This window comes from Lacerta agilis, chromosome 13 (assembly GCF_009819535.1).
Source record: "Lacerta agilis isolate rLacAgi1 chromosome 13, rLacAgi1.pri, whole genome shotgun sequence".
NCBI classification, from domain to species: Eukaryota; Metazoa; Chordata; class Lepidosauria; order Squamata; family Lacertidae; genus Lacerta; species Lacerta agilis.
Genome location: NC_046324.1, coordinates 15666063 through 15676519, shown reverse-complemented (window position 1 = coordinate 15676519; position 10457 = coordinate 15666063).

Here is a 10457-nt window from a genome sequence, read left to right as displayed (position 1 = left end):
ATCCAGCTATTTTTATTTTATTTTATTTTATTTTATTTTATTTGTACTCCACTCTTCAAATTATTAACACCATAAAATAACCGAAGTCTTGTGGCCCCTTAAAAAGATGAACCAAACTTCTTATGGCTTAAGCTCTTGTGTAGTCATAAAACTGGAAGGGACCCCAAGGGTCATCTAGCCCAACCCCAGGAATATCCACATGCTGTTCCCTATCCAGTTTGAAACCATACCAGACCCTGCTTAGCTTTGTGAATGTGCTAGCAGTTTTCTTGCTGCACCACTATGGAAGCTTTTCCTTTAATAAATCTGTTACTCTTTAAGGTGCCACAAAACTTAGTTGTATTTGCATGGCTAACTGGAAATAAAATGACTAATACAAGCCTATAAAAGACAAAAAATAAAAATTCCAAGTAAAATAAATATTAAGGGTTTGTCTGGTGCCAGAAAAGCATTCCAAAGCCAGGACACAAAGTGCTGGAAAAATCCTCTCCCTAATAACCACTTGCCCCAGCTCAGCGCTCGGAGAAATCCAGAGGAGAAGGGTCTGGTGAGTCCATTTTAAATAATAGGACGGCCTCTATGGATGCAGCTCCCCTTGGCTAAGGTTCCTCACTCGAGAACATTCTGTAATGCATTTTCTTGTACTGTAAGTAGATTACATGTTCGCTGTTTCAAATGAGAGAAAAGAACAGAAGAAAAGTCTCAAACTCTTTAAAAACAACCCTTTTTTGGCCAACCACAGTAGCATCTTTAATAAGTGGATACCTGCAGTTCCTTTTTGCGCACATTAACTCTTATTCATGAGCAACTTGTGAGCACACTATGTGTTTACCGTCACTGCTATAGTACTACCTACCTATTCTGCTCAAATGCTGAATAACTTATTTGTCTTAACTTGGCCTTATGGGATAATCACAATCCTTGGTCTTTTTCAGTCCACTGCAGTGAGATTTCTTATAGCAAAAATCTATGGAGGTGTTATACTGCAGCAGGCTGGGGTTTTCCTTGCTGAATTTGTATCTGGTGGGGAGGAATTGGCAAAAAAACAAAAACAAACCCAACGCTTTCTCTGTAAATTTTCATCCTCTGAACTTGAATTCCATTCCCTCTTTCTACAGCCACAGTAAATACCTTTAAAAGATTGCCTACAAAAGACTTCTATCCCTTTTCACAAAAAATGATATTTATATAGCTTTCAACATTTTGCTGGTTTGGGGTGCATGATATTAAACGAGTGAGTTAAGATGTCATAAATACTTGCATCATCACAGGAGCTTCAGAGAGACATGTAGCACCTTAAGGACAAACTAATGTATGGCATAAGCTTTCGTGGGTCCACTCCATCATTTTATTATTTACATTTCTACCTCACCCAACAGAGTCCAGGGCAGCAAACAGCGATGAATAAATAAAGCCTAGTTAGAACACATATAAACATGAAGGATATCTAAAAGCATTTTGAAAACCTCACATGCCCTCATAAGCTATTTTCAAGGTTGCCAGGAACAGTATTTTTCGGCCATCAAATGCCTGGGCAAACAGGGATGTTTAAAAAATCCTCCTGAATGTGCATTATGAGTGTGTTATATGTGGCAAAAAAGAGAGGTTAGAAGGAAATGCAATGCAAATTTCAGATGGGATGATGATGATGATGATAATGATAATTACAATTTGTATACCTCCCTATACCTGCAGGTCTCAAGGCGGTTCATAACATAAAATCACAACAGAAAAGCAAAATACATAATATAAAACAATAACAACATGCCTCCATCATTAACCTCTTCCCACCCTGAAAATACTTCCAAACTCAACCCCCTTCCCCCACTGAAGGCAACCCCCCCCCTCACCCCCACCCTGAAATAGGGGCCTGGCTGTACTTCCCGGCCAGTCCGACTGCCCCCTCTCATGTCACCTGTCCCAATCTCCCCACCACCACTGGGGCAGGACCCCCAGTATTATGTAATTGATAGTCATTCACAAAAAGAAGTAAGTTGCCAGCAGGGACATCTTGCTGTTGGAGAGATGCAATACAACTTCCAAGTCTACGGAAGCAGTCTGGACCTTTCTCTAACCTGAATTGATTGGTCAAGGCACAGGTGATCTTGGTGTCAGCATCACTGCTTGACAGCCCTGCAGAGAGCGCTATTCAACACCTGCAACGCCGATCCCGTCGAATTAAATGGGGCTCAGTCCCAGGTGAGTTGGAACAGAACTGCAGCAGCCCTAGTTTTTGTGTTTTTCTTTGGCTAAAGGGTTAGTTTAGTTTTGGAGGAAGTGTGAAAGAAGGGCATGCAGGCTTGGAATTTTGCATCGACGGCAACTCTTGAAACCTCAGCGAAGGAGAGAAAATAAATAACGCAAACCAGGTTATTCAGAGTACAGCCGCCGGGTAAATTTGGAAAGCAGACGCGAGGTGCACGTCCGGTGTGTGTTTATTACGATGAGTAATCCTTATTTTTATTTTATTTTTTTAATGGTTTTGGGTGCCTTGGAGACACGGTGAAGCTAAAAGCAAGGATAGAAACGGGGTGCCTGGGGCAAAATTGATTGCAAGCTGAAGATCGCTGTTTGCTAAGCAACTACGCGGGAGGGAGGTGGCCTCGCATCCTCTCGCCTTGGGGAAAGCCTAAGTTTTGGCACTTAAAATGCAAAGAGACTGAAGGGCCGCAAGCCTAGCAGCTAGTTCTTCCAAGTTCTTCCAAGTTGGCTGCAGGCAGTGAAGGCGGCGGAGGCGTCTCTGCTGAGGAGGAAGAGTGACACAGAGAGAGAGGCCGTGCAGGAAGGATCAGCCGCCAACGTCCATTGCAAGATGTTGCACAGACGACCCGATCGTCCAGGTGAGGAGCGAGAGGGTAGGACTCGAACCCGCAGCCTAGTTCCACGTAGGGGGTGGGGGAGTGAATAGAAAAGCATGGCAGCCCAAGCTCCTCCTGCCTGGTTCTTTAGCTCCTCCCGGAGACTCCCTCATCAGGGCGCAAAAAGCTGGATAAGAGCATTGCAAAGGTGCCTCTCTTTGCCTAGGATCAGACCAAGACTGTCCAGCCCGCTGCGTTCTCTTTTGGTAGAAATGTCCACTCACGCTACTCAAGCTCCCGAGCAAAATGTGCACGCGGATCGGGCCGGGCGGCGGGAATCCTATGGGAACATCCTTGGGGGGCGGGGCAGGAAGAGTACCTCTTGTGTCTCTTCTTGCGGCTGACGCCCGAGTAACGAGAGCAAGTGGATTGGGGCCTATCCGGCTAGATTTCTAGGCACGCTTAGGGGGAAGGAAGGCTTCGGTGGGACTTCAGCCGAACTGCGCCTAAACTGGGATGGGCTAGCTCGGCTGCGATCCCAAGGACGCTTCCTTGGGAGTAAGCTTCATTTGAGCTAGCCGGGTAAACAAGGCTGCAATCCTCGGCACACACTTTGCTGGGGAGCAAACCTCAAAGGAGCTTGCTCCCGAGTAACCATGCATGGGATCGGGAGTGCACGAAGCCACATTCACCTCGCTGGGTCCTTCCAATTCGGGGAGGATCGCTTTGCAGTTTGTTAAGGAGTGATCCAGGATAGGAGTCCAAGATGCGCCAAGGAATCTTCCAAGGCACGTGCCCGCGTTTTGGAACACTAATCCTTTAAAGCGCGTTTTTTTCCACCTTACCCCAAAGACATCTGGGCCATGTAGTTTATCCTTCAAAGTGCTACAATGCCCACCAATTCTTAAGAAACTACAGTGCCCAGAATTCTTCCAAGGGGGTGGGTGCGTACCGAATGCGCTTCATCTCCATGTGCGCCCAGCTCATATTCGCCGCCTGCTCAGGTCTATAAAAAAGAATCGGAGCGGCTGAAGCTGTTGCAAGGGAGGCTCAGCCGGTTGCCGGGGAGAAGCGGCTCGCTTGTCCTTAGACGGTCCTTCCCGCGCCCCGCTCTTCCTGAGCATTGCAAACATACCTCGCCTTCCTAGGCGGTGAGAATGAATGAAGCTCATTCCCTGGATCTGTGGAGTTGGCGAGACAGAGAGACCGTGATCCGGGCATCCCAACCCCCAAGGAGGTTTTAGCAGCTGCTCTTCCTGTCTAGGGAAAACTCTGCATTAGCTTCCCCGTCTGCAGGGATGACTCTAAAATGTATTCTGGAGTCATTTTACTTCTCTCCTGCGGTTCTCCCCACAGGGCAGGACTCTGGGGGCAGAAGTCCAGCAGAATGAGCAGGGGAGGCCCCCAAGGCAGCAGGAAGCAGGTTGACATTACAATTTTAAAGGCCGTTCACTAAAAGCATTTCTAGGGGAGAAGCTTCTTGCAAGACAATTAAGTCCGAAGTCTAAAACTGCAGATTCCCAAACTGCATGATTGCAGCCCAGCAAACCTTACACAAGTCCCCCATACAATGTTGTTGTTCAGTCGTTCAGTCTTGTCTGACTCTTCATGACCCTATGGACCAGAGCACACCAGGCACCCCTTTCCTCCACTGCCTCCCGCAGTTTGGCCAAACTCATGCCAGTCGCTTCGAGAACACTGTCCAACGATCTCATCCTCTGTCGTCCCCTTCTCCTTGTGCCCTCCATCTTTCCCAACATCAGGGTCTTTTCTAGGGAGTCTTCTCTTTTCATGAGGTGGCCGAAATACTGGAGCCTCAACTTCAGGATCTGTCCTTCCAGGGAGCACTCAGGGCTGATTTCTTTAAGGATGGATAAATTTGATATTTTTGCAGTCCATGGGACTCTCAAGAGTCTCCTCCAGCACCATAATTCAAAAGCACCAATTCTTCGGCGATCAGCCTTCTTTATGGTCCAGCTCTCACTTCTATACATTACTACTGGGAAAACCATAGCTTTAACTATACGGAGCTTTGTCAGCAAGGTGATGTCTCTGCTCTCCCCCATGCAATAGCTTGTGGTAAATCGTCAAACTCGGTGTAATTGGCATACGTTGAATTGTGTGTGCTCTATATAATGGGGGGGGCACTTAGCGGGGTGAGTCCACCGCACTATCAATTGGTGGTAAGGAGTGGATCTGCTATGCTCTCCGATGACAAAACTGAACATGAATACAGTGGTACCTCAGGTTACATACTCCGCTAACCCAGAAATAACGCTTCAGGTTAAGAACTTTGCTTCAGGATAAGAACAGAAATCGTGCTCTGGCGGCGCAGCAGCAGCGGGAGGTCCCATTAGCTAAAGTGGTGCTTCGGGTTAAGAACAGTTTCAGGTTAAGAACGGACCTCCGGAATGAATTAAGTTATTAACTCGAGGTACCACTGTACGTTGCTCGAAAAACCAGAAAACAAAGAATAAAAGTATTGTAGAGTTGGAAAACTTACCCATCCTTAAAGAAATCAGCCCTGAGTGCTCACTGGAAGGACAGATCCTGAAGTTGAGGTTCCAGTACTTTGGTCACCTCATGAGAAGAGAAGATTCCCTAGAAAAGACCCTGATTTTGGGAAAGATGGAGGGCACAAGGAGAAGGGGACGACAGAGGATGAGATCGTTGGACAGTGTTCTCGAAGCGACTGGCATGAGTTTGGCCAAACTGCGGGAGGCAGTGAAAGATAGGCGTGCCTGGCGTGCTCTGGTCCATGGGGTCACAAAGAGTCAGACACGACTGAACGACTGAACAACAACAACAACAGTGTTGGAAAGGACCTTGAGGTTCACTTAGCCCAACCACTTGCAGTGCCTGAATGAATTGTATTTTGTGCTTTGTGTAGTATGCATTCTCACAGGTGTCTAAGATGAAGTATTATATTGACTAAAGTCTTTTCTAGGTTTCAGTTCATCGTTTGGTGATGCACCGTGGATGTACAAAACATTTCCCTCATTTTCATCTCCCCATAATAAAAATAAAAATAATAACCATAGAATGGTAGAGTTCGGAGGGACCATGAGGGTCATTTAGTCCAACCTCCTGTGAGGCAGGAATCTTTTGCCCAATGTGGGGCTTGAAAGCTATAAGACATAGGGCATTTTTATTCACCCCAGTGATTTTGACAATTGAGATAATCCTGGACAGCCATTTTAATCAAAATCTGAAGATGTAGTATTTTTAATTTAATGCAGTGATCTGTCATGGAGCAACCCAATTGAAGAAGCTAACACTGGTTACCCAGACCTCATTGCTGGTTGGAAAGGGGTACCCATAAACATAGGTCTGCCACTGGCAGGAGCTCTGCTTCTGAGCTGTGGTCCTTCCCTAAAAGGTCGAACATAGGAGTCAGCAATACAATGTGCTATAATTGGACCCAGTAGCTAAGTTTGTCTACCCTGTGGCAGCAGCTGCCAAGGATTTCAGACAGGATAATAATAATAATAATAATAATAATAATAATAATAATAATAATAATAATTTATTTGTACCCTGTCCATCTGCCTGGGCTTCCCCAGCCACTCTGGGCAGCTTCCAAAAGATTAAAAATACATTAAAATACATTTAATACAGAGATTAAAAATACATTAAACCATGGTAAAGCTAACCTGGTTCCATTTGTTTATCTTTCTGAATCTAATATCAGCATTAAACAAGGTTTAGAGTGCCCATGGCCAGCCAAGTTACTTGGACACCTAAGAAAGAAAGCCCTATGGTTTCTCTCTCCCTGCAAAAGTACAATAATAATTAATTAAACAACAGTTTGATGACCATTCATGACACCCAAATCAGCCGTCTAATGATAGGGCCAGCCTTGGAGTCTAGTTCGTTTGCACAAAACTATTACATATTGGTGTAATATGTGTTTGCTTATGCTAAATAAGTGGTGGAAAATAACAGTTTGTGACCACTGTTCAAAATAAAAAGAAAATGGTACATGGTTGCGGTACGTATACAAGGTGTACAATGCCATCATATTGTCCTTCTTTCTTCACTCCGGCATGGTTTGTTGAGAAACGAGCCTCAGCCAACAGCCAAGAGCCAGTGTGGCGTAGTGGTTAAGAGCAGTAGACTCGTAATCTGGGGAACCGGGTTCGCGTCTCCGCTCCTCCACATGCAGCTGCTGGGTGACCTTGGGCTAGTCACACTTCTTTGAAGTCTCTCAGCCCCACTCACCTCACAGAGTGTTTGTTGTGGGGGAGGAAGGGAAAGGAGAATGTTAGCTGCTTTGAGACTCCTTCAGGTAGTGAAAAGCGGGATATCAAATCCAAACTCCTCCTCCTCCTCCTCCTCTTCTTCTTCTTCTTCTTTATTACCTTCTGCTTTGGGTACAATGTGGTCCTCATTTTTCAACGCTTGCAAGGTAGAGTTCCAGCAGTTGCTGGGATTGCTGTTCCTCTTCTCGCCTGTCCCTCCTTGATCTATCCAGAGCATGGGTAGGCAAACTAAGGCCCGGGGGCCGGATGCAGCCCAAATGCCTTCTAAATCCGGCCCGCGGACGGTCTGGGAATCAGTGTGTTTTTACATGAGTAGAATGTGTCCTTTTATTTAAAATGCATCTCTGGGTTATTTGTGGGGTATAGGAATTTGTTCATTATTTTTTTCCAAAATATAGTCGGGTCCCCCACAAGGTCTGAGGACAGTGGACCGGCCCCCTGTTGAAAAAGTTTGCTGACCCCTGACCTAGAGAGACCAGGGGTTGAAACCGGGACCGTCTGCCTACAAAGCAAATCCTCTCCCATTGAGGAAGAAAGTGTACAGATTCTGGAGAGGAAATTTGTGTTCTATGTTTCTTGCAGGGTTTCCCTGGCCCTGGGCTGCTTCTCTCCTGCTTCCTCCTTCTAAGAATCTGCTGCCAGCAGGAGTAGCCCCTCGTGGGACCAGACTGACCAATTTGTTCCTTTTGGAACTTCCAAAGTCACCCTCCCTCCGACCAGGAAGAGGATCTGAGAAATGGCGGCACCATTGGAGGGACGAAACTCACCACCCTGTGCCTGGGTCCAGTGTCCTGGCATTAGCCGGCTGTCTCCTCCTCCTGTCTGCCTGCGTGCCGGCCAGGTGCTTACGTAAGACATTTAAACAACCATTTAAATCCATTTCCCTGGTGAAATAAATCTGCTTTACCCCTACATGGCCAATGGAATCCAAGTGAATCCCCAGTTTTGCGGATGGGGCTGTTTGCGCAAGGGAGCTGGATGTTTCAAGATTCAGGACAGAGCATAGAATTGTAGAGTTGGAGGGCACCCCAAGAGTCATCTAGTCCAACCCCCTGCAATGCAGGAACCTCAGCTAAAGCACCCATGATGAAAGAGCGCTCTCGTGCTCGGATCCTGCTTGCGGGTTTCCCACAGGCATCTGGTTGGCCGCTGTGAGGATGGGCCATTGGCCTGATCCAACAGGCTCTTCTTAGGTTTTTATACAGTGGTACCTTGGAAGTTGAACAGAATCCATTCCGTTCTCGACTTCCAAAATGTTCTGGAACCAAGGCGTGGCTTCCGATTGGCTGCAGGAAGCTCCTGCATCAGAAGCTGCATCACATGTTTGGGTTCCAAAGAACATTCGCAAACTAGAACACTCACTTCGGGAGCCAAAATGTTCAATTCGCAAGGCGTTCACCAACCAAGGTACAACTATACTTCCCTTCATTCAGGGAAGGGCTGCAAACTTTAATAAAATATTTTGGGGGGGGCAGATAAGCCCCACCCCACATAATTGATCTCACACGCACACTATTTGAATGGTGGTGCCCATCAAATTTGGGTTGGAGGGTGGCCTCCTCAATTTTTTTATTGGCAGGCCAAAGGGACCTTGGCCCCTAGGAGTTGGCTCCTATGATTCAGGGGCAGGGAATCTAACTCAGCTCGAGGGCCACTTTACATCCTGGGCAACCTCCTGGGGGCCGCATGCCAGTGCTGGGAGGAACCAGAGGCTGAAGTGAGCAACAGGAGTGAACCTTGAGTTTGTACAGAAAAAGTCAGAGGTTTCCACATACAACCACCCCAATCACTTTGCCTTCCACCCAGGCAAGCATGAGGTATTTCCGCACTGCAAGGACACAGTCCAGCCAGGCAAAAACACTTGAGGAGGGTACACAATGGGCCATTAAGGGGTGTAGCCTGACGATAGAGGGTGTGGGCTGGGCCAGATAGAGAGATCCAGAAGCCCACACCTGAGCTTGAGATTCTACGTCTGTTTCCTGGCCGCTGTGAGAACAGAATGTCTGACCAGATGGGCCTTTGACCTGATCCATCAGGGATCTCTTTGGTGCCTTATTCACGAGCATTTCCCCAGCCACTCAGGGTGGTTCCCAACAGAATATTTAAAAAAAACACGGTAAAACATCAAACATTAAAAACTTCCCTAGAGGGCTGCCTTCAGATGTCTTCTAAAAGTCAGATAGTTGTTTATTTCCTTTACATCTGATGGGAAGGCTTTCCACAGAGCAGGTGCCACTACCGAGTAGGCCCTCCCTGCAAGAAGTGAGGTTGCAGGGAACCAGGCAGAAGGCCCTCAGAACTGGACCGTAGTGAACCTTCCTGAGCTGCTCTTACAGAACAAGGAGGTGCTTATTCATTGATTATATTTATGTAATGGCAGAAAACACACCTAAAAGTTATTCTGGCTCCTGATTGTTTGGTTACAAGAAAAGATAGAGAGAGAGTATGTCAACGGGATGCATTTTAAAAACAGCTGCATGTGGTCAAATGAATCTTGTGATAACCTATCGGAGAAATAAATATTTTAGAGGCAATGAAGTGCCACAAACCGAGTTCTTACTATATTTATTTATTGTTTCAGAAAATAGCCTGAATCCAAACAGTTCTTTATGGGATACAGATTATAAGGAGCTGTTTCAGAGGATTCTCCCAGAGGCCCCTGAATCTTATCAATTCATGGACCCGCTCAGAAGTAACAGCCCGCTAAGTCGCGAGGAGCAAATGCAGTTGTTAACAAGTCAGAACTTGACGGCGAAGCTGGAGGTTGAGCGTGGAACGTGTGATCTGCTCCTGAAGTTTTCCCGATATGTCTTTGTGAAAGCTTTCGGGCCGAGCTTAGCTGCTGCTCTTGTTCAGCGCCAAAGCTGTGCCCATCCAGACGACCCACCCCAAATCCAGCTGAATCCTCACAAACTCTTGCATTCCAAAGTAAAGCCTTCGTTCTTGCACTGGGTCCATCGGCTGCTGAGAAATGTGGGAGTGGCGGTCGAAATGAATCCCTCCAAGATGTCCTCAAGGAACCGGTTGCTTGAAACAAAGAAACATCTGGCTAAGTCTGAAGCGAAACAAAATGGTAGGTGTGCAAAGAGATTATGCATGTTCCTCTGCGGCAAAGGCGGGGGAACGCTACTTTGTGAAGGGCCATTGACTCGTGGGAAAACCACACAGAGGCCATCTTGGATGGTGGGTGGAGCCACAGCTGGTGGTGGGTGGGACCAGAACCAAAATGGGCGGATTTTGTAGCATCTTTGTGTGAACCTTTCCAGCCATTCTGAGAGCCACATGAAGTCCCCATCTGCACCATACATTTTTTGTCATTGAATTCTACTCAGTTTGATCCAGAGTAGATTCCAATGTATAATTAGCAGAGCAACAATTTACACGTTGCAGGATCCCC